The sequence below is a fragment of the Diceros bicornis genome, chromosome 6, assembly GCF_020826845.1.
Source record: "Diceros bicornis minor isolate mBicDic1 chromosome 6, mDicBic1.mat.cur, whole genome shotgun sequence".
In the NCBI taxonomy this organism is placed as follows: domain Eukaryota; kingdom Metazoa; phylum Chordata; class Mammalia; order Perissodactyla; family Rhinocerotidae; genus Diceros; species Diceros bicornis.
Window position 1 is genome coordinate 6785724 of NC_080745.1, and position 24505 is coordinate 6810228.

Consider the following 24505-nt stretch of genomic DNA (forward strand, 5'->3'; position numbering starts at 1 on the left):
TTTACTAATGGTTTTCTATCTCAGTTATGCTCCCAGAATTTATAAGCATTAATTTTGCTGAACTGATATAGTAAAAATGTTCAAAATAACATTTGGCAGAGCATTTTAGTCTGACTATTCAAGTATAACCTATAATCTTTCCTTCTGATACAACATATACACACTCATACACACGCGTACACACTTATACCTGTTTTCCAGGCTTTACTTCTACCTAAAATTGTAGAAATTTCTTCCATAACTAGCCAAGGTGTATAATTTTACCTTCCCTCCCCCAAGAGAAGACATGTGGCCCATCTATTCCAATAAGGAATTTAAAGATCAGTATTATCCACAAGCCAGATATGGGTAAAACCAAACAGTCTACTGAATAAAGGTGAGCCAGCTATAGTAATTGTTGTTGTTTTCAAAGTGGTGGTTGTATTTGACATCTAGTTTGAAGTTCAAGTTGATAGGATATGCTGATGATTTGCATGTAAGGAGTAAGAAAATGAGAGAGTCAATGTTGACTTAGAGGTTTTTTTTTTTTTTTCCTGGGCAACTGGGTGAATCATTTTACCAGATGTGATGGCTTTAGATGCCTACTGGACAACCAAAAGGGGATGTCACACAGGCATTGGATGTATAAGTCTGGCACTCAGGAGGGAAGTAGGAACTGGAGATAAAAAATTGAGAGCCTCAGTGTAGACGTTTTTTTAAAGCCAAAGGACTGGATGAGCTCACCAAGGGAGTGTGTGTATAGAGAGAAGAGCAGAGGAAGAAGGACTGAACTTTGAGGTTTGCCAGCTTTGGGAGTTAGGAAAAAGAGGATTCAGCAATGGAGACAATGAAGGAGCAGCCAGTGAGCCCTGAGAGAAATCAGGAAATGATGATGCCCTAATGGCCAAGGGGGGGAAAATGTTTCAAGAATGGAGTGATCAGTCATGACAAATGCTACTGTGAGGTCAGGTAAAATTAGAACTGAGAATTGCCCATTGGATACTTGACAAGAATGACATCTAGAATTGTGAAATAAAAGCCTGACTGGAATGGATACAAGAGAGAGGAGGTGGGGAAGTGAGCCAGCAAGTACTGACAAATCTTGCAAAGAATTTTGCCTCAGCCTTCCACTGGATCAGAGGGAAAATAGAGAGTTTCTACAGATGAAGATATGTCAGTTCAGTTGGTGGTGCAAGGTTAAGGAAATTCTCTCAGCAAATTAACTGGGAATGAAATGTGTTGGATATGTGAGAAGAGGGGGAAAGGTGTGCAACAGCCATCGTTGATAGAGAGTAAATTAACCAGCAAAATACTAGGGCTGCCAGGCTGAGAACTTACCTGAGGGCTGTGGTTAGAAATTTAAAGTAAGACTCCTTAGCACAATTGTTTATTTTGATATACATCATTTTTAATCTTAAAGTATGGAAGTGATGAGATCTGTTGAAAATTAATTTGGGATTTTCACAATGGAAGGAGATGCAGGCAAGGTTATGGAAGTGGAATCATGTAAGGTATTATAATGATGGATGATGGAATCTAAATCAGCTAAGGAGGAGAGTGAGAGCATAAGGAAGATTGTGGACAATGGAAATGTGATATGGTCAATTTATTGGAGTTCCTAAGAGGTCAAGGAGTAAAGTGGCAGTGGAGATACTAGAGTAAGAAAGCTTGAAAGTTACAAGGTAGTAACTAGACTAGAATGTCTGTAATGTGGTTTTGGAAATGATATAGTAATTGGTAATGATGCGGTCTGAGGTATGAATAATTAAAGGTAAAATATGCGACATGAAAATTAGAGAGGAGTTGGTTAACAAACTGAGAAACAATTATGGTGGTTGGCTTCTCTACATGCATACTGATCACCAACAATGATGGCAATAACCTTAGCTATAAAATCAATGTCAGATACAAGTATCATCAATGATTGGGGGAGACTATTAGAAGACTGTAAAAAAAAGAAACAAGAAGAGTTCATTGGTGGTGAAGTTTTTAGTTTTAGGGTATGGGAGATAAGAGAAGAAAGGTACTCTTTGGCAATAAGGAGTGTGAAGTAGCCCTCTCTGAACTCCAAGACTAACCTGGCATAGGAGAAGAATAGAGAAAAAAATCCATCCTTTGATAGGACTTCAGAGAAAACTTCCCAGGGATTAGTTGATTTTCTGTTTCAGGAAGGGAAGGGTATATTCAGAGTGCCAGAGAGTTTGGGGAATCTAGAAGATGTGGGAGCTTGAGTCCCATCAGGAGATATTCAGAACAGTGTATGTATACGAGTCCTGATGAATAGAGTTGACCTGGGATACTTGGGCTCCCTGCCAGGATTTAAAAAATAGATATAGGGTCTAATGGGCTTGGGCCTACTGGTCTCTTAATTGTGGTGGTGTGAGGGCAGGAAGGGGATGAGATGTTCTAATTTTTTTTTTTGTTTGTTTGTTTATTGCAGTAACATTGGTTTATAACATTGTAAAAATTTCAGATGTATAACATTATACTTCTATTTCTGCATAGATTACATCATGTTCACCACCCAAATACTAATTACAACCCATTACCACACACATGTACCAAGTTATCCCTTTCACCCTCCTCCCTCCCCCCTTCCCCTCTGGTAACCACCAATCCAATCTCTGTCCCTATGTGTTTGTTTATTGTTGTTATTATCTACTACTTAATGAAGGAAATCATATGGTATTTGACCTTCTCCCTCTGACTTATTTCACTTTGCATAATACCCTCAATGTCCATCCATGTTGTCACAAATGCCTGGATTTCATCGTTTCTTATGGCTGAGTAGTATTCCACTGTGTGTATATACCACAGCTTCTTTATCCATTCGTCCCTTGATGGGCACTTAGGTTGCTTCCAAGTCTTGGCTATTGTGAATAACGCTGCAATGAACACAGGGGTGCATGTATCTTTACGCATTGGTGTTTTCAAGTTCTTTGGATGAATACCCAACAGTGGAATAGCTGGATCATATGGTAGTTCTATCCTTGATTTTTTGAGGAATCTCCATACTGTTTTCCATAGTGGCTGGACCAGTTTGCACTCCCACCAGCAGTGTATGAGAGTTCCCTTCTCTCCACATCCTCTCCAACACACGTTGTTTCCTGTCTTGTTAATTATAGCCATTCTGACGGGCGTGAGGTGATATCTCATTGTAGTTTTGATTTGCATTTCCCTGATAGTTAATGATTTTGAACATCTTTTCATGTGCCTGTTGGCCATCTGTATATCTTCTTTGGAGAAATGTCTGTTCAGGTCTTTTGCCCATTTTTTAATTGGGTTGGTAATTTTTTTGTTGTTGAGATGCATGAGTTCTTTATATATTTTGGAGATTAAGCCCTTATCAGATGTATGGTTTGCAAATATCTTCTCCCATTTGTTAGGTTGTCTTTTTGTTTTGTTGATGGTTTCCTTTGCTGTGCAGAAGCTTTTTAGTTTGATGTAGTCCCATTTGTTTATTTTTTCTATTGTTTCACTTGCCCGGTCAGACATGGTGTTTGAAAAGATGTTGCTAAGACCGATGTCGAAGAGCATACTGCCTATGTTTTCTTCTAGAAGTTTCATAGTTTCAGGTCTTACATTCAAGTCTTTAATCCATTTGGAGTTAATTTTTGTGTATGGTGTAAGGTAAGGGTCTACTTTCATTTTTTTGCATGTGGCTATCCAGTTTTCCCAACACCATTTGTTGAAGAGACTTTCTTTTCCCCATAGTATGTTCTTGGCTGCTTTGTCAAAGATTAGCTGTCCATAGATGTGTGGGTTTATTTCTGGACTTTCGATTCTATTCCATTGATCTGTGTGTCTGTTTTTGTGCCAGTACCATGCTGTTTTGGTTACTATAGCTTTGTAGTATATTTTGAAATCAGGGAGTGTGATACCTCCAGCTTTGTTCTTTTTTCTCAGGATTCCTTTAGCTATTCGGGGTCTTTTGTTGTTCCATATAAATTTTAGGATTCTTTGTTCTATTTCTGTGAAAAATGTTGTTGGAACTTTGATAGGGATTGCATTGAATCTATAGATGGCTTTAGGAAGTATGGACATCTTAACTATGTTAATTCTTCCAATCCAAGAGCACGGAATATCTTTCCATTTCTTTGTGTCTTCTTCAATTTCTTTCAGCAATGTTTTATAGTTTTCAGTGTACAGATCTTTCACCTCTTTGGTTAAGTTTATTCCTAGGTATTTTACTCTTTGTGTTGCAATGGTAAATGGGATTGTATTCTTAATTTCTCTTTCTGCTACTTTGTTGTTAGTGTATAGAAATGCAACTGATTTTTGTATGTTGATTTTGTATCCTGCAACTTTACCGTATTCGTTTATTACTTCTAAAAGTTTTTTGGTGGATTCTTTAGGGTTTTCTATATATAAAATCATGTCATCTGCAAATAGTGACAGTTTCACTTCTTCCTTTCCAATTTGGATGCCTTTTATTTCTTTCTCTTGCCTGATTGCTCTGGCTAGGACTTCCAGTACTATGTTAAATAGGAGTGGTGACAGTGGGCATCCTTGTCTGGTTCCTGTTCTTAGAAGGGTAGCTTTCAGTTTTTCACCATTGAGGATGATATTAGCTGTGGGTTTCTCATATATGGTCTTTATTATGTTGAGGTACTTTCCTTCTATACCCATTTTATTCAGAGTTTTTATCATAAATGGATGCTGTATCTTGTCGTATGCTTTCTCTGCATCTATTGAGATGATCATGTGATTTTTATTCTTCATTTTATTAATGTGGTGTATTACGTTGATTGATTTGCGAATGTTAAACCATCCCTGCATACCTGGAATAAATCCCACTTGATCATGGTGTATAATCTTTTTAACATATTGTTGTATGCGATTTGCTAGTATTTTGTTGAGGATTTTTGCATCGATGTTCGTCAGTAATATTGGCCTGTAATTTTCTTTTTTTGTGTTGTCCTTGTCTGGTTTTGGTATCAGGGTAATGTTGGCTTCGTAGAATGAGTTAGGGAGCTTCCCCCCCTCCTGAATTTTTTGGAAGAGTTTGAGAAGGATAGGTATTAAGTCTTCTTTGAATGTTTGGTAGAATTCACCAGGGAAGCCGTCTGGTCCTGGACTTTTATTTCTGGGGAGGTTTGTGATTACTGTTTTGATCTCCTTACTGGTGATTGGTCTATTCAAATTCTCTACTTCTTCTTGATCCAGTTTTGGAAGGTTGTATGATTCTAAGAATTGATCCATTTCTTCCAGATTGTCGAATTGGTTGGCATATAGCTTTTCATAGTATTCTCTTATAATCTTTTGTATTTCTGAGGTGTCTGTTGTAATTTCTCCTCTTTCATTTCTGATTTTACTTATTTGTGCCTTCTCTCTTTTTTTCTTGGTGAGTCTAGCTAAAGGTTTGTCAATTTTGTTTATCTTTTCAAAGAACCAGCTCTTGGTTTTATTAATTTTTTCTATTGTTTTTTTGGTCTCTTTTTCATTTATTTCTGCTCTGATTTTTATTATTTCTCTTCTTCTACTGATTTTGGGCTTTGTTTGTTCTTCTTTTTCCAGTTCCTTTAGGTGCATTGTTAGATTGTTTATTTGAGATTTTTCTTGTTTGTTGAGATAGGCCTGTATTGCTATAAACTTCCCTCTTAGAATCGCTTTTGCTGTAGCCCATAAATTCTGGCATGTCGTATTTTCATTTTCATTTGTCTCCAGGTATTTTTTGATTTCCTCTTTGATTTCTTCATTGACCCAGTTGTTGTTCAGTAGCATTTTGTTTAATCTCCACATATTTGTGGCTTTTCTGATTTTCTTCCTATAGTTGATTTCTAGTTTCATACCGTTGTGGTCAGAAAAGATGCTTGGTATTATTTCAATCTTCTTAAATTTATGGAGACTTGTTTTGTGGCCTAATATGTGATCAATCCTGGAGAATGTTCCATGTGCATTTGAAAAGAACATGTATTCTTTGGTTTTGGGATGGAATGCTCTGTATATATCTACCAGGTCCATCTGTTCTAGTGTGTCCTTTAAGGTCAATGTTTCCTTATTCGTCTTCTGTTTGGATGATCTATCCGTTGGTGTAAGTGGAGTGTTAAAGTCCCCCACTATTATTGTGTTACTGTCTATTTCTGTTTTTATGTCTGTTAATAATTGCTTTATATATTTAGGTGCACCTACATTGGGTGCATAGATATTTACAAGTGTTATATCCTCTTGTTGGATTGTTCCCTTGAGCATTATGTAATGCCCTTCTTTGTCTCTTTTTACAGTTTTTGTTTTAAAGTCTATTTTGTCTGATATGAGTACTGCTACCCCAGCTTTCTTTTCATTGCCATTTGCGTGGAGTATCTTTTTCCATCCCTTCACTTTCAGTTTGTGAGTGTCTTTAGGTCTGAAGTGTGTCTCTTGTATGCAGCATATATATGGGTCTTGTTTTTTTATCCAATCAGCCACCCTATGCCTTTTAATTGGAGCAATTAGTCCATTGACGTTTAAAGTAGCTATTGATAAGTATGGATTTACTGCCATTTTTTAACTTTTTTTTTTTTCTCAGTGTTTTAGTAGTCCTTCTCTGTTCCTTTCTTCTTGTATACAGAATTGATCGGCACTTTAGTTTGACCTCTGTCTGAAAGCTGTACTCTTTAACTCCCCTCCTCCCTCCTTTTATGTTTTTGATATCATATCTAACCTCTTTTTTGTTCATTTGTATCCATCACGTTCTTATCATGGAAATAGATAATTTTTCCTATTTGTGGTCTTCTCTTTTCCTCTTAAATCAGTCCCTTTAACATTTCTTGTAGCACTGGTTTCTTGTTGACAAACTCCTTTAATTTTTGCTTGTCTGGGCAATTTTTTATCTCTCCTTCCATTTTGAATGATAACCTTCCTGGGTAGAGTATTCTTGGCTGTAAGTTTTTTCCTTTTAGCACTTTAAATATATCGTGCCATTCTCTTCTAGCCTGTAAGGTGTCTGCTGAGAAGTCAGCTGATAGCCTTATGGGGTTTCCTTTGTATGTAACTTGACTTTCTCTTGCAGCTTTTAAGATTCTCTCTTTATCTTTAATTCTGGACATTTTGATTATGATGTGTCTTGGTGTGGGCCTCTTTGGGTTTATCTTGTTTGGGGCTCTCTCTGCTTCCTGTACCTGGATGTCTGTTTCCTTCCTTAGGTTAGGGAAGTTTTCATCCATTATTTCTTGAAATAGATTCTCTGCCCCCTTGTCTCGCTCTTCTCCTTCCGGGACACCTATAACACGGATGTTAGTGCACTTGATGTTGTCCCAGAGGTCCCTTAGACTGTCCTCACTCTTTTTAATTCTTTTCTCTTTTACCTGTTCAGCTTGAGTAATTTCTTCTAGTCTTTCGTCCAGCTCACAGATCCGTTCTTCTGTATCCTCTACTCTGCTTTTGAGTCCCTCTAGTGAACTTTTCATTTCCAGTATTGTATTCTTCATTTCTGATTGGTTCTTTTTTATGTCTTCCATTTCTTTGTTGACATTCTCACTGATTGCATCTGTTCTTCTCCCCAGATCAGTGAGCATCCTTAACACTCTTTGTTTGAACTCTCTGTCGGGTAGGTTGCTCATTTCTGTTTCACTTAGTTCCTTTTCTGGGGTTTTGTCCTGTTCCCTTACTTGGAATGTATTCTTTTCCCTCCTCATTTTGCCTCTTTCCCTGTGCTTGTGACTACGTATTAGGTAGGTCAGCTACGTCTCCTGCTCTTGGATAGGTGACCTTATGTAAGTGATGGCTTAGGAGGCCTGCAGTGTGCCTCCCTCAGTTCTCAATGTTCCAGGGGCGACCCCTATGTGGGCTACGTGTGTCCTTCTGTTGTGGCCTGTTTGCTCTCCCTGTAGGCGCCCAGGGAGGTCGAGTTATGCTCCTGGCCAGCTGTTGTAATGCTCAGCTGCTTGTAGTTGTTATGGGCCCTTCAGTCTCTTTATCAGGTCTGGGGAGCCCCAGCACAGTTGGCTGCAAGTTCTAATACCACATTTGTGTTGCAGTATTTCTTTTAAGTGAGTAGGCCCCCAGCGTGGCAGGTCGTTAGGCTCAGGGCCTTACAATTGCTATAAGCCTCTAGCCTATTAGGTCTCTTGTCAGCTCTCTGAGGATTGCAGCTGGGTGGGGCTGGCCTCAGGCATGGGAGCACCCAATTGTTTCAGGCTTTGGAAGGTGGGGCAAACCCCCTATGTGGGTCTTTGAGAAGCACAAGTCTTCTGCAGCTGACAAACCCTGCCGCCTACAGGTCCACACACACAGTCAACACAGTTCTGCCCCGTGTGTGCGCCCCGACCTCTTGAAGCGGACCCAGTCTCTCCACGGCGGGAGCCCCACACACTCCGCCACCGCCCCACACTCTCCACCCGCTCCTTGTGCACGCCCTGCCCCACTGAAGTGGGCTCAGTTGCCAGGCTGCAGAGAATCCAGTCACCAATCTATGCAGGCCCACAAGTTGCCTGAGGGCTTGTTGTTGGGTGGGGCCAGTCTCTAGGGTGGGCTGCCTGCCCTGGCTGAGCTGGATTAAATCGGTGCTCTAGCGGGTGGGGCAGACCCTGAGCTAGCAGGCCTCAGGGACAACTCCAATGGCGTCTGTGTCAGCACGCCCACACCAGGCCACAACAATGGCCGCCACCAATGTCCCAGTCCCTGGAGAGGTCTCACCCCTCACCGAGATGCACTCAGGGCCTATTAGGTGAGTCTCGTTTCACCACAGCACTGTGCACCTTTCTTTCTGGTGATTTTAGGATGCTTTCTGAATCGGGTGAGTTTGTGCACGGGCCCTTTAAGAGCCGGTTTTAGTTTCTTTGTGAACCGGGTTTTCTGGGGGTGCTCCCCAGTGTTTTAGTAGCAGGCAACATCAGATATTATGCCACTGGTCTCGATTGTGCTGGGTCCACAAAATGCCCACAGCAGGGGTGCTCCCCGGCTCAGGACCCCGCGCCTCCAGGGAGGCTGCGTACCTGTGAGCTGCTCCCGGCGGCCGTGAAGCTGGCGGCTTGTGAAGGCGGCGTTTTTCCTCTCCAGAAGGGAGTGTCTCCCTCTTCCACCTCAGTTAGGATTGTCCGTTGTTGCAGGAGTTCCTCTTATCCAGTTTTCAGTTCTGTCTCAGGGGTAGTTTTCCACGAGTAGTTGTAAATTGGCTGTGTCCACGGGAGGAGGTGAGTTCCGAGTCTGCTTACGCCGCCATCTTGACTTCCCTCCAAGATGTTCTAATTATAACTCTATTGGGGTAATGGTCTCTTGGTTCTTCAAGGTAAGGCAGAGAGTATTGGAGGAGGGAGTGGGCAGTAATCATGTTATCAGGAGCGTGTGGACACATGGAGCTCACTGAGTTATATGGGGCCTTGAGCATTCGGAGTTCAGTGGGCCTCCATTTGACCTCCATTTGACTCATTTGAGCAGTGTTGAAGACTGTGGAAGACCAGCCTAAATAAATTGTCAGGATCAGGACTGAGATTCTGAACTCTAACTAGCTGAGAGCTGCTGCTCTCCTGTCAATGGAGGTGCTTCTTTTATAAGACTGATCAAGTATGGCCCAATGACCCATAGCAAAGAGGATCACTTGGGAGAATCCAGGATTCAGTACAATTTTCCCCAGCTGGGGCAAGGGAGAGGATCCCAGCTGGGTGATACAAAAACAGGAGAAGGAGTTCTGCCAACAACCTGGTGACCTCAGATCTTTGGCTATATGGGCAGTGAGCACACGGAAAGTAAGCTCTGGTGATGCAGTGTCCCCAGACACTGAGAAGGAGAAAGAGACATTGAGTAGGTGGGTGACTCATTTCCCAGCAGCCATAAAAGCAATTTTGCCAAGGCATGGGGTAGCAGGGCCTGAATCCCTATGTTTCCCCTTATCCCAGTATCCTGATTTGATGTTATGAACTTACTCTTCATGATGCCCGGTTCTAGAGTTAGGGGGAATCATTCTCAAACCTGGCTTCAGAGGAGAATCACCTGGAATCTCAATAACAAATATCCCGATTCTATCCCAGAACAATTAAATCAGAATCTCTGAGACCTTGGCATCAGTAATTTTCAAAAGTTTCCCAGACGATTCTTGCGATTCTTGTATATAACTTTGGTTAAGAGCTGTATTCTAGGGGCTCTGATTCTGTCTAACCTCTTTGGTTTAACCAGCAGGTTTGCTGCTGCTACAGGCCTCTGACACTTAACTCCTTTCTAGAACTCTGAATTTTTTTTTCAATGACGTAGAGTTTCTGCACACTGGCCACCACAGGCACACACACAAACACACATTTGCACATGTGTATGCACACACACGTAACTGTGTCCTGCCCTTACAAAGTTTGTGACCTGGTGAGACCCAATGCAAGAGTAGGGCTGCAGCCAGGAAAGTTTGCAGAGGCCAGGAGCCTGGCTGGAACAGACTCTGGAGGTCTTGCGTGTGGACTGGGGCTCCCTGCAAGGTAAACATAGCATGCAGGCAGCCTTCTTGCTTCTCCTGTTCTGGCTGTTGCTTCTAAGCCTCTGCAGACACATTCTTCATAGCTGAGAAAGCCCACAGATGGAATGACTATTATTGGTTCTTGTCAATTCAGAAATAAACCATGATTTGCCCAGCATTGCAATGTTTACCACTGACGTGTTAGTTTAATTTAATTAGTTCTGTGCTGGGTGAGGTCGTTAAATTTGCATCCTAATGGAAACCTATTATTCAGCTCTGCACGGTGAGGGGTGTGCAGGATGATTTCATTCTCTCTGGACAGAAGGTGAATTCTCTCACTACAGTCATGGTGGGTAGCTCATCCTCCTGAGGGAAGTCATTTGAGATAACACTAATTGAAGGGACACCTGTCTCTTGAGCATTCATTTTAAAATTCAATAGCAAATTGGCTGTTTCTCTGAGAAAAGGGTAAAAAGTGTTCTTCTTTTGGAGAAAAGGTGTAGTATGGCAACAAAAACTGTTACATGGATGTTAATGAGTTCTTTTTTGTTTGTGTGTTAATGGCTCTTCCTCTTGGAAGCAAATGTGGAGAAATTCTTCCCACTTCTCACTCTTTCTTCCTGAGCTCATGGAGTGGAGAGTGAAAAGTGGAAATGAAGTCACACCTGCTTCCTCCCGGAGTGAGCCCTCATTTCCTCTCTGTAGGAACGCTGATGGGATACTATTATTTCACTATCATTATCATTCTCATTTTTCAGGTGAGGGAAGTGAAGCTTTAAGCTCCTGAACCCTGAAGTTTCAAGCTGCTAACTCTCCTGCTCACATATTGCTGTAGTAAACAGCACGCACGGACTCAGAGCCCAAGAGGCTGCCCCCCGCCCCCCGTTCCCTCTCTCCTTCTTTCACTGCACCAGGAACAGGGCTTCCACTTGGGTGAAATCTATGCCCCTTAAATCTCGAAATCTATGCCCCAGCCCACGTCCCTCCATTCTGAAATACTCATCTTCCCTTACAAGGTACCACTGTTTGAAAATCACAATATCTTCTTTTTAAAAAAAAGAAATCTTGTTGTCCCTTGCTTTAATAGATTTGCAAGCTTCCTTTTCTGGATTCGGTTGTATGATTAAAACAATAAGTCCTAGTCTCATTGAGCAAATGTAAAATTACTTGCAAGATTGAGTTGGTTTTATATCTTACTATGCATGTCTCTTTCTCTCATTTTTTTTTTTTGTGTGTGTGTGGGGAAGATTGGCCCTGAGCAGGCATCCGATGCCAGTCCTCCTCTTTTCTTTTTGCTGAGGAAGACTGGCCCTGGTCTAACATCTGTGCCCATCTTCCTCTACTTTATATGGGACGCTGCCACAGCATGGTCTGACAAGCAATGCGTTGGTGCGCGCCCTGGATCCAGGCCATCGAACCCCCGGGCCGCGGAACTGGAGCGTGAGCACCTAACCGCTGCGCCGCTGGGCCGGCCCCTCTTTCTCTCGTTTTTGAATGACCAACATAACAACCCTGGAAAGCTGAAGTGCTTCCTTATGTTTTGATTTCTTTCCTGTCTGGCACACCACGCAAAGCTGGACTACTGAAATCAAGGACTGATTTTAGTGTTTCATTTGGGCGGTACAATGAGGGGTGATAAATGACGACTCTATAATCGAGACCTTCGCAGAGGCAGAGAACCAATGCCATTTTCATGGGTGACACTGTATCATATTCCTTGTGAATGGTGCACTTAGAGTTGTACAGCTGGCAGCTTTAGCCCATCTTCCTTTGCCCTGTTGTCACCGTCCCCTATTCTTTCCTTTCACTGCTGAACTTCTCAAAAACACTGCCTCTATTTGCCGCTGCTGCTTCTTTCAGTGCACTTTCATGACAATCCTTTAAAACATTCTCTCCCTCTACATTTCCTGATAGTATTTTCTCAAAGAAATTCAACGAATAAATTTACAAGTTCAGTAATCTTTTCTTAGTTTTCCTTTTGCTAGTCATGGTTGGATCAGCTCTTTCTGGAAATTCTCTTCTCCCTTAATTTTGTTTTGTTTTTTTTTGGTTAGGAAGATCAGCCCTGAGCTAACATCTATTGCCAATCCTCCTCCTTTTTTTTTTCTCTTTTTCTTCCCAAAGTCCCAGTAGATAGTTGTATGTCATAGTTGCACATCCTTCTAGTTGCTGTACGTGGGACGCGGCCTCAGCATGGCCGGAGAAGCAGTGCGTCGGTGCGCACCCAGGATCCCAACCGGGCCGCCAGTAGCGGAATGCCTCACTTAACTGCTAAGCCACAGGGCCAGCCCCCTCCCTTAATTTTTCAGTTTCACTTTAGCGTCTAATAGGACATGATTCCCTAAGGGCCTGGCAGAGTCCAGGCTTGCATGGTGACAGTTGATTCTTCCTAGTGGCTCCATCTTTCCAGTTTTAGATATTCTTTCTATTCTTGCCCCATAAGTGAAAACGGCTCGTGTGCTCTGCCGTTGGGCCTTTCTGGGAAAGGCTTGGGAGAGTTCATCCACTTGGGAGATTCAGCTAATGCACGGTGTGGATGCAGGGCTTATCTGTATCTCCAACCTCACGCTCTTGCAAGCCCTGGCCTTTCATTTCTGATTCACTACTTACTGATCAGCTTCAACTGGAAAGCCTGTGGTGTCCCAGACTCAACAGGGGTGATGGCAAGCTCATCATGTCTTCTCAAAACAGTTTCTACTTTCAGCTCTTTATTTAAAGTCTATCCAACCTCTTCATCATGTAAGCATTACATCTCAGATTAAATCAGTTGTAAAATATATGTAGTGGTCTATAGTGGTAATCATTTTGCAATTTGTAAATGTATCAAATCAACACATTGTACACTTTAAACTTACACAATGTTATGTGTTAATTATATCTCAATAAAGCTGGGGGGATAAAGAAGAAAAAAAGAATATACTATGTATAGTGGTTTGGTGCAGTGCTTCTCACACTTGAGTGAAATCAGAACCGCTTGTATGAAGGCATACATTGCTTGAGCCCCACTCTTGGAGTTTCTGATTCAGCTGGTCTGGGTTGGGGCCTGAGAATTTTTATTTCTAGGAGGGTCCTAGGTGATGCTGATGCTGCTGGCCCAGGGAACCGGTTTAGGACACGAGTCTGCAGGTTGAATTAGACTTAAATCCTCTCTCAATCACATACTTAATGCATGAATCCTGGAAAATTTACGTGATGTCTCCATGCTTCAGATTCCTATTCTGTGAAGTGGGAATAATTAAAGAAACTACCTCATAGAACTTTTGTGAAAACTAGATGAGTTAATGTGAGTAAAGTGCCCACAGCAGTTTTTAGCAGACCCTTAAACACCGTTAGCTACAATGGCACAACTTTTCCTCCTTTCCTTTTCCTCACTCCCTGTGACTCGTCACCTCCCGTGTCTAACAATCTGGGCTGGAGAACACGTCTATTTGCTTCTCGTTATCGCCATCGGATGCATCTCTTTTTCCATCCCTGCTCCCCAAACTTCATCCTGTTGCTGTGTTCTACCTTAATCCCTTTAACGAAACCATTACAAATAGGCCCCTGTCTGGCTCAGAAAGCATATTTTGAATATGTTAATAGGGCATTTAGGACCTCCCTTGGCACCTTGACTGTCTACTCTTTCCTCTCACTACTCCATACACAGCATTTAGAATATGAAGTCTTTGTTTTTCTAAACTCTTTGCTTTCCTAATTCTGTGCTTTCTTCTATAATATTTTTTCACCTGATATATCCTTTCCTTCATTACCACAAAACAGAATCTAATTTATTCTTCAAAGCCCGGGTAACTTTTGTTTCCCCGGCCAAAGTTATGGCAAATTGGAATTGCTTCATTCCTCATGACAATGCTGACTGATTGATGGTAGCTTCTTAGGGAGATTACAGGTATTCTGGGGCCAAGCTTCAATAGGAAATGTCATGGTTAGTGAGCATTGTCTGCCACGGACCCAAGTAACATGCGTGGAAGGATCTGTATCAAGTATTGTCTCCCATGCCATGCAGTATATTCTACACTGTAGATGTTAAATGCATTTTAGAAAATTCACAAATAAATAGACATACTTCGAGTTATCAATTTTACTTTTATTCTGATTATGAGAGCCAATTTTCCCTTCTGCCTTTCTAGATGAAAGCCATACCTTACCTCAGAGAATGATATTGACAGGCAGAAAATCAGAACAGGAATGGCGACAAGCCTTCAGTACTTTGATTCGAGACCGTAATGGCGGGATCAGGGGAAATATACTGGTTTGTACTGATGGCTGCATGGTTGCGGGTGAATTCTCAGATGTTGAGGCATAAGGGGCCAGATGAAAGGATGAGAGGGAATTCTCCGAGAAGACCAAGAAAAACACAGGGTTCTTGAGGTCATCTCTTCATGGAGGAGCTTCCATATGGAGAACCCCCATTTTAATATGTGCCAGGTAGATAAGTGATGCTTAAATCCCAGCTCCACCACCTGCTGGCCATGTAATTTGGGCAGCTAATTAATTTATTTGAGCTTCAGCTTTAGTCTCTTAAAAGCAGGGATTACAATGCTCCCTCTCAGGGCTGTTGTAAAAATTAAAGGAAAACATGTATATAGAAGACTTTGTATAGTATTTGGCTCAATAAATGGTAGCTATTCTTATGAATCATTGTATGGCATAGCAATCAAGAAAACCCTTTTAAAGCTTTTAAAACGCTCTTGCCTCTTATCCCTTACCTCTATCCTCACTGATACTTAAAAACATATAAGATGATGAAATGACCCCTTGGCTAAATGTTATATGACACTACAACTACTAACTAATTAACTCTAATTGATTGGAGTCGTGTAAGCAATACTGCTGATTTACCGTTGTTCCCCACCAACTAGCATGAACTGATGCTGCGAAGATAGAGCCTTGGTGCTGCCATTATATTTGCTGCACCAAATTTAAAGGAGGAATAGTGTGGATGTATTTAGAACTTCATACCTTTCTAAAGACATTTATTCTTTTAGATTCACACAGTTTATACTTGATATTTTGGGTTATCTTATTCCTTATTGCTTTCCTGACAATGTTATTAAATACATTTAAATACACATTGTTCAGAAATACAGTCATTTATTCATTCAATAAATATTTTGGGTGTTTCCTGGGGCCGAGATCTGTTCTAGACACTAGGACCACAACAGTGTACAGAAGAGGTAAACCCACTATTCTTGTCGAGATTATCTTCTGGCGATGAAGTCAATGAGTGAGCAAACAGCCAACCAACCTAGATGTAGTTTTAGATATTGGTATTTTCTATAAAGAAAATAAGGTGATAGAGTACAGATAATCAGGGTAGGGTGTAAGTAACCATTTCTGGACTGTGGGGAAAGCTGTGACCACATTGAACTGATACTTGTTGAGCCAAGTAAAAACACAGGTTCTGAGCTCTCGAGGCAGAGAGAAAAGCAAGTGATCCAACTCAGATGAGGACAGAAAGAAGGGCCCAGTGGTGGGTGCCAAGTCCTTGGAAGACAGTGGTAAGAAGAGATGCTGGAAAGGCTGGCCAGGCTCTCGTGGAGGGTGTTGTAGGTGGGGTAAGGAGTTTGGATTTTGTTTGATGCAATGGGAAGCCACTGGAGCATTATAAAAATGGTAGTGACACAAAGAGATTTTCTTTTGTAGTTGTACGTGAACATTGAATGCTTGTAGATCTAACCATAGAAGGAATTTGGTGGTTAAACATGTTGATAAAGTGGATAATCACTTGTGATTTATCTGTTTTGTAGATTCAGATTTTTTTGTTTAGGAAAAAAAATGCAGGATTTATCCCCATTTACTTTTTTGTTCCTGAATTCAAAAACCTTTGCATTGGCTTGCAGTGTCCCACTTCCCGTGTTCGCCCTTATCCTGACGATCCTTTTCACTGTGGCCATGATCTCCTACATGATTTCTTTCTCTCCCTCAAAGCTGTACTGTGGCCTCTTTCTGTCTTTTATGAACCTGAGAAGAAATTAACACAGAGTTTTGGATGAATTGCCTCTGCTGTCTTTGGGTTACCTTGGTTTTCCTTTAGAAGGTCTGCTGTGACCTTAAAACTGTTGGCCTGTTTAAGGTTATGAATCAGTTCAAGGGTTTGAGGAGAGCAATATGATCTTCTGCATTTATGATCTGGTTGAAGACTCTGATGATTTCACAATTGCCTCTTTGTTTCTTGCCCCCAAATTTTTAAGTTGGAGTTGTCTTTCAATTTCTCTCATAGATTCTGAAATTCTCTTTCATTTCAGTGTTTTCAACTCTTGAGCAATGTTCCATCCTTCATTACATTTGTTGTACCATGTATTTTTCTGCAAGTATATATTACTCTTCACTGTTCTAAATTGTTATACGTTTATATGGACCTCTTGATTTCCATCTACACACATTTATTGGTCTCTGTTTGGCTGCTTAGTTATATTCTGGCACATTTACCCAAAGCGGAAGAAATGCTTCTATAGAGTAGACATTAGTGTCAATTCTGCAGGATTTAGTGCCTGAAAAGTACAATAATGATTTTTTATTCATACCTTCTGCTTTCCTTCACAAAACCTAGCTAAATTATTTATTATTTTTAATAGTTAAATTATTTTTATGTGCTTCAAGGTTTTGAAAACATATTTTTTAAATTTAAAATGAATGTGGTTCAATTTTATTAATTATAAACCACAGAAATTTAACAGGCCCTTTGAAATTGCATTCAATTGAAGAAAATGTATCAAACAATATCATGAATGAGATTTTGAAATCTCTAACATACTTATAGCATATATAAAACCATTTTAAACATTTTTCTTAATGTGTTCATAATATGTGGTTTCTTTTACAAAAATACTGTTTTTTATGTGCATTCACTGGATGACCTTTGAAAGAATAATAGTCATTAAGAAAAGCATTTACATAAGAGGTAATCCAAAAGTAGAAGGAACGCAGATCGTAAAAATCCTAGGCAGAGAAAGAAATGCCACAAGTTGTTCTTTTCTTTTAAAGAACAGTAGTGTTTCTCTCTCATTCTCTCACCTCCTCAAAGAATAAAACTTCTTGGTGATAAAGTGAGCCAGACAAACCCTGAAACACTCTTTTCTCACTCCCTACCAATGTCATTCACCCCCAAATGCATATGATTGAGGTAAAAAGAACTTAATTCTAAGGTTCCATTCAGAAGAATAAAGCTATAAAGTTGTTGCAACTTTCTTGCAAACCAAAATATTCATTTGTGAATGTGTGGCTTTTCACAATGATTTCAGAGGATTGAAGCAGATCAAAAATTAATTTCTTAGAAATTTCATGGTAATTTTAAAATTAAAAATACATATCATTTCTAAAACGTTGTCAATGAATATAAAATAACCTTCAAGAATCATAAAAAGTGGGACTGGCCTGGTGGCGCAGTGGTTAAGCGCATGCGCTCCGCTTTGGCGGCCCCTGTTCGAAGGTTCAGATCCCGGGCCCGCATCGACACACTGCTTGTCAGGCCATGCTGTGGCGGCGTCCCATATAAAGTAGAGGAAGATGGGCACAGATGTTAGCCCAGGGCCAGTCTTCCTCAGCAAAAAGAGGAGGATTGGCATGGATGTTAGCTCAGGGCTGATCTTCCTCACCAAAAAAAACTAAAAAATAAAAAAAAAAAAGAGTCATAAAAAGAGAACACTCACAAATTGTCTGCAATTGTGTGTTCAGAAGTTTTAATGTAGCAAAATAAGCTGAAAGAGTGTCTAGAAAAGTCTCTTCCCAAGACCCTAGAAGCTTCTTTCGCTGAAAGTTCAAGGCTGGCTGGAAGATGGAGTGAACTAAAGCAATCCACGACCGTTTTTCCAAGTCTAAATCCCTATATTAAGGGGAGGATTAGTTATTAGATTTAGAATTATTGTTAGCTTTTATTGATGCCTTTCTTCTTAAAATTTTAGCTTTAAGCCCTTTATCTAGCAAACAAAATGAATGAAAATGACTATTATATATTTGTGTTTTATTCTTTCATTTGGGAAAAGAATATGAATATGATGAGAATGTATAGGTTACAAAAAAGAGACTAGCTTAAAAGTTAAGAAATATTCCATTCATACCATTTCTAATGGAATATGCTAGTATAAAGCCCATGGCACTGTTAGTGAACTAAACCCAAGTCTAACCTGGTAATTAGTAAAAACCTTGAAAACCAAAATTTTAAATTATTTAGGTAGGCTTATTTTATTGTTGTTTGTAAGCCATAATGGTTAGCATTTCATAAGTTTATTTGATCTTCCCATCAATGCTGTGCTGCAATTTCCGTTTATTACTCATTTGATCAGATAAGTCAGAATAATGAACCTTTTGCCCAAAGCACTCCACTAGAAGGGTTGGGCGCTCTTTTGAACACCAAGCCTTCCCAGTTCCAGAACGCCTGCTTTTTTCCTTAGAGTAGCCTCTCCTGCCTCTCTCTGAACTTCAATCTAGTTCCTTCCATGGGCTATTTCCTCTGGCTCCATCTAGGCTGTCATGATGTTTCTGGAAGATTGGTGTTTCATTCTTTTTTAAAGCCTTTAACTGGCTCAGTTGGAAAACCTCCACTTTAACTCATATCTCATCTCAATGTGTCTGAACATTTTCATTTGTCTCCATTATCAAGATTCAAGAAATATCTGAACAACCGCCTACGAGACGATGAAAGGCTGGGTAGACCAGATGATTTTTCAGTGTCCCTTCTAGCTTTATTACTCCTTGAAAACAAATATATACACCATTATGCTCTATTTAAAAAATATTATTTTATTTAAATAAAAATGTAGCTTACTCGTATGGTTAAAAAAATCAATTCAAAAAATAAAAGTAAAGTTTCAAGTTTCCACTACAACTCTGAATCCAATACCCTAGACATATCTATTGTTAAAGTTTCTTTTTCTGGTTTAAAAACTATACTTGTACGTGTATTCCTTAATTTATAAACATTACTCAACGTAGACTACATGTGTAGCCTTCTGTTGGAAGTCATTGATTTCTTTCTTACTGAAATCTTCCCAGAGTTGACATATGCATAGGGTTAGGAAACTGATTAAAAGTTTATCTTAGACTACAGCTCCACAGACTGAAATTGTGGCAGAAGACAGCATCTATATGATCTTTATTTTATTTGTAGGATTATGAAAGAATTTTCTAGGAGGGTCAGCTACTGACATGACCTAAAAAATTGGACTCTGTTCTTAATGAGAGTCTAGCTTCCCTCAAGGTGAAGGGCCAGTGAAAGATATTCAGAGATGGGTGACTGTGACTTTCAGCACAGAGAGACAATGGCAGAGTCTCTAGAGTATGGGAGCTGTCTGTTTCAGATGTTGGGTAGGGAATTATTTTTAAACAGAAATGCTGGCTCTTGTATTTGTTTACCAACCTCTTCATGTATTTTCACTCTAAATGCCATCTTTCAAAAATCTCAAAAGATATAATTGTATTAAGTTGATTATATTTGAAGAAAAAGTGATTTTAGGAGATAGAATATAAAGGCACATGATTGTGCTTTAACTTTAAATTCATCCAAATATAACTCATCCTTCTAGTGAGGCTATGCATCACATATGTCCTGGAAGAGAAAATGATCACCTAGTATGTGATGTTAGTAAAGCTTTAATATGCAAATATTTTGCAAAAGTAAGTAAAGAGATACAACACTCCTCTAAGAACTGATTACGTTTATGTATACTGCGCATAGAACCCAATTTTAACTAAGATGATGACCTATTTATTTAATGGCAACAGTAAGTTCATTTTATTCATCCAGACTTCATTTTCCAAAATACATATCAGGGCAAAATATTATTTGAATATATTGCACATAAATAGGTAATTGGCCGCAATTTACATATAAATCTATTAACTCAAGTTAGTAATGTAAACAGGAAATACACCACAAACCCTGTCCAAGAATGGCCACTTTTGTTTAAAACATTAGTATATTTTGCATTTAATTTAACTGAAATGCCACTCTACAAGATTTGAATAAACTGATTCTAAAATATATTTCTTTTTCTCAATTAGAAATCTGCTGCATGAAAAATACTAAATGCTGAAGGGGGAGCCAGCCCTGGTGGTCTAGTGGTTAAGCTTCGGCGCTCTCACCTCTGCGACCTGGGTTTGTTTCCTGGTCCTGGAACCACACCACCCATCTGTCAGTTGTCATACTGTGGTGGCCGCTCACACAGACAGCTAAAACTAACAATCCATGTACTGAATGGATACCCATCCATGTACTGAAGCTTTAAAAAATAATACTGAAGAGAAATGAGTTTTTGAGTTTCCATAGGTTATTTTATATACTTGGCTGACGTTTTTATAAATCCTTTCCTCTAGAAAGGTGTGAAGGAACTCCCCAGAACGTTTTAACATGATTTTGCTTCACATCGTCACAAAGAAATATAACACAGGATTATACTGAATAATGCAGACCAATGTTTTAAGTTTTTGCAGTAAAGAGTTCAAAAAAGCTAAGCTATAAATAGAGGTAAATACCACATTTTTATTCTGGCTGCATAGATGATGATATATAACTTGTCTAATATAATTTTATGAGTTGGCTTGTGGACAGGTAGAGAAATATTACTCTATGAGATCCTTAAGGGCAGAAAAAATGATATACTCATCTTTATATCTGCAATGCTTAACACATCATAAGCACTCAAAAATATTTTTAAATTGAACTTTCTGTGTGTATAGCACACAAGTATTATTTTAAAATCCTTAAAACATGTCAGTTAAAGAAGATAGTGCATTTCCTTTTTTTTTTTTTTTTGATGAGGAAGATTAGCCCTGAGCTAACATCCATTGCCAGTCTTCCTCTTTTTGCTGAGGAAGATTGGCTCTGGGCTAACATCTGTGCCCATCTTTCTCTATTTTGTATGTGGGACACTGCCACAGCATGGCTTGATGAGCAGTGCGTCAGTCTGCGCCCGGAATTCGAACCTGCGACCCCAGGCCACCAAAGCAGAGCACACAAACCTAACCACTACAAAACTGGGCTAGCCCAGTGCATTTCCTTTTTTAGCATTAGGCTAAACTTGAAACTTTTAAAAAAATTTCCTCAAGTGTCTTGTACACTTTTAAAGTTACAAAGACAATAATATGTTTTATTCTTAATAAAAATTTTTCTCTTTCATTAGTGAAGATGATGTCACCGTACAATTTAGAAGATTTAAATTTCAGATGCTCCATCGTGGATCATTGTTGTCAACTTTCTTGCACATTCAGCTTCTTCACTCAAGTAGGTCATTAATAGACATTTTCATTATGAGAATAGGTGTTATTTTCATGTGCTTTTGAAGCCTTCAACCTAGAAGGGACCTTTAAGTGATTAATAAATGCTTTTTTGAATCATAAAATAAATGGGAAAAATGTGGATTCTTAAATAGGGAAGCATGAGCTTGGAAAAGACTCCTATTTATATTTCTCACTGAAACAACCCCCTGGCAAGATTACAAGTAGAGTTAAGGCTACCCAGTTCAGATACTTCTCTTCCGGAATAAGACTTGTAACGTGAAAAATGATAAAAGCTACATCATGGTTTGAATCATGCTTATTTTATTTATAAATAACTAATATAAATATTAGTTGCAAATGATCATTAAGAATCTCTAGTTTGAGGATAGATAATAGTAATCATTTTCTTGTCACTAGGGAATGCGGGAAAATTCAAGAACTAGTAGTCCTAGAGTACCCTTCTTTCCTTGGCTCTATCCATGCCTGTGCTGCTTTCCCATCATCCTTCTTGTGGGTCGCAAGTCCCTGCTAAAGGAAGTTGCACCCTGTCGCTCCATGCTGGCCTGGTTATGTCATGGCATTAATGTCGTCATGACCTTGTAGGAAGCTCTCTATTCCTGTCTAAAGATACTCAACATTTCATCTTTAAATATGTAGTTTTTATGGTTTAGCTGGATTCCAGTCACAGGGAGTGATAAGAAGAAAATTATTTTCTTCACCAGAATTCCAGGAAGTGGCATTATGTCCTTTTAAGGGAAGCAGTGAGAGAAGCGGATTGGTCTACTCCTCTCAGCCTTCGGAGGGCTTTGGAGGAGCCAATAAGATGATAGACGTGATGGCATGAAATGTGATTTCCTGCCATATTACTTCAAGTCTTTGGTAAACTTTAAACCTCACTATACGCTCTTGAAGACAAAGAAGGGAGGGTTGAAATAGAGCACCACACATGTGTGTCCTGATGAACAGGACAGAAATTTATGAAGGTTTTGGGGATGGACCTTGACTTGTCTATATTTTGAAATGAAGATTTGCACTAAGGTTCTCTTGATCTCCAAGGCACTGAGTAGTTCCAAGTGATAGACTACACAAATATATTTTTTATCATTCTTGGTTTCTTTATTCTGACAGCATGGCATTACAAGCTCTCGCAAGCTGGGACTAGGAGAAAGCGCAGATGCACTGATGAATTCCTTGGCGACCTGCGTATCTTGCCAAGGCATCCCTTTCGAAAGGCTTCTGCAGTGGGTGGTGCTGAATGGGATGTTGTGGCTTTAGATAGAGAAGGGTTATCCTGGGGTCCTCATGGTGCCTTGGGACTAGACCCCGATGGCTCTTTCACCCTTTCTCCCCTGTTTCCTCTCCTCCAGTGAAAATGTCCTCTGGCAGGACCTCTTGTGCCGCTGATAGCAAAAAGCTTTCTCTCATAGAGGTCCGTGCAAGCAGAACTGACGTAAGCGGAGTGAGGGAGCAATTTTATGCTGGTTTGGTTGACAAATTGATTTGAGAACTGTTGCTAGATGTGTGTGAAATAAGAAACACACTCTTCAGTGACTGGAAGAGAACGGCAGTTAGTGCTTGGTTTTGATCCTCTTTTTTCAGCCTGAGCCCCAGGTCCCTGACTGTATTCATTGCTCTGTATTCCATATTTGGCCTGGCAATTTGGCTAAGGATGTCTCGTGGCTAAAAATATATAAGAAGCCCTGACCAACTCTGCTTGGAGCTGTGCTCTTTTCTCTTTGCCTTGACAACTTGTGAATTATCTTTAGATATAAACTGAAAAGTACTTCCACCAGGACACCTGCTTGCCCCGTCGATGAGTTAGGTGCCTGCTTTGGTCTCCTCACGTAGTGCCCTGTGCTTCTCCTACGATGATTCACAGCACACTTTATTATAGTCATTTATTTAATGGTTTGTCTACCTCTTGAGACTGTTAGCTGTGTAGAGGTAGAAGCCATACCTGGCTTTTTTTTTTTTTTTAAAGAAGCAAGTATTGCTTTTTTTTTTTTTTTTTTGAGGGAGGTTGGCCCTACACTAACATCTGTTGCCAATCTTACTCTTTTTCTTTTTTCTCCCCAAAGCCCCAGTACCTAGTTCTGTATCATAGTTGTAGAGTTGTGGCTCTTCTATATGGGACGCCGCCTCAGCGTGGCTTGATGAGCGGTGAGTAGGTCTGCACCCAGGATCCAAACCTGTGAACCCTGGGCCGCCAAAGCAGAACGTGCAAACTCAACCGCTATGCCAGGGGGTGGGCCCCATACCTGGCTTTTTTATTGCTGATCTGACAAAACCCAGCTCAGTGCCCAGCAGAGAAGGTCTTCACAATAAATGAATGACTGAATTTTTTTTCTTTTTTTCTGGAGAGGTCATTAGCAAATGCAGCCTCGAGGCAGCAGAGAACATGCTGGTCATTTGACTCAAATGCATAAGGGAAATATCTCCTGGCCTCGGAAGACAACTTTTGCTTTGATTCCGTCTCCAGATCTTTCAGCAATGTGAGCACCTGCTGACAAGAACCAGCGAGCTGACACCACTGCGACTTGTTTGCAGTCCTTCCTTACAGTTTACCTAGAAAGAAGCAGTAAAGAAACCCATGGGATTCTTTTTCCGAAATCCACATAGACAATAAAGGCATTTATCTAAATAATGTTTTGGCTTCACAAAACATCAATAAACACTTCATGGAGATTAAACTGACTGAAAATCTTTTATACTTGTCAACCCATTTCTGTTGGCTGTGTTGATTTTCTTTATAAAGAATAAAAACTAAAGTTGTTTTGCAGTAATACATTTGGGGGTGGGTAAATGATTTTCCTTAAATTACATTTTCCTGCCAGTGAACACGCAGGGAAAGATTATTAAAACTGATGTCTCATGATGTTGTTTGCATACCCCAAACAGACGTGAGGGGCCATCTCCATCCGTGAGTGCCACGTGTTGGTGTGACTGATGAAT

The 24505-nt window shown here is 40.1% G+C and overlaps 1 protein-coding gene and 1 long non-coding RNA gene across 9 annotated transcripts in view; both read left to right on the plus strand.

The window, feature by feature from the left end:
* The window catches only part of NRG3 (neuregulin 3), a 1040976-nt gene that overhangs the window by 385552 nt on the left and 630919 nt on the right, over window positions 1-24505 (plus strand). The gene's annotated exons all lie outside the window — the stretch shown is intronic.
* On the plus strand, window positions 8567-24284 carry LOC131406920 (uncharacterized). Its single transcript, XR_009220399.1, has 3 exons — window positions 8567-8626; window positions 21457-21557; window positions 23914-24284. It is a non-coding gene; the product is annotated as an uncharacterized LOC131406920 (long non-coding RNA).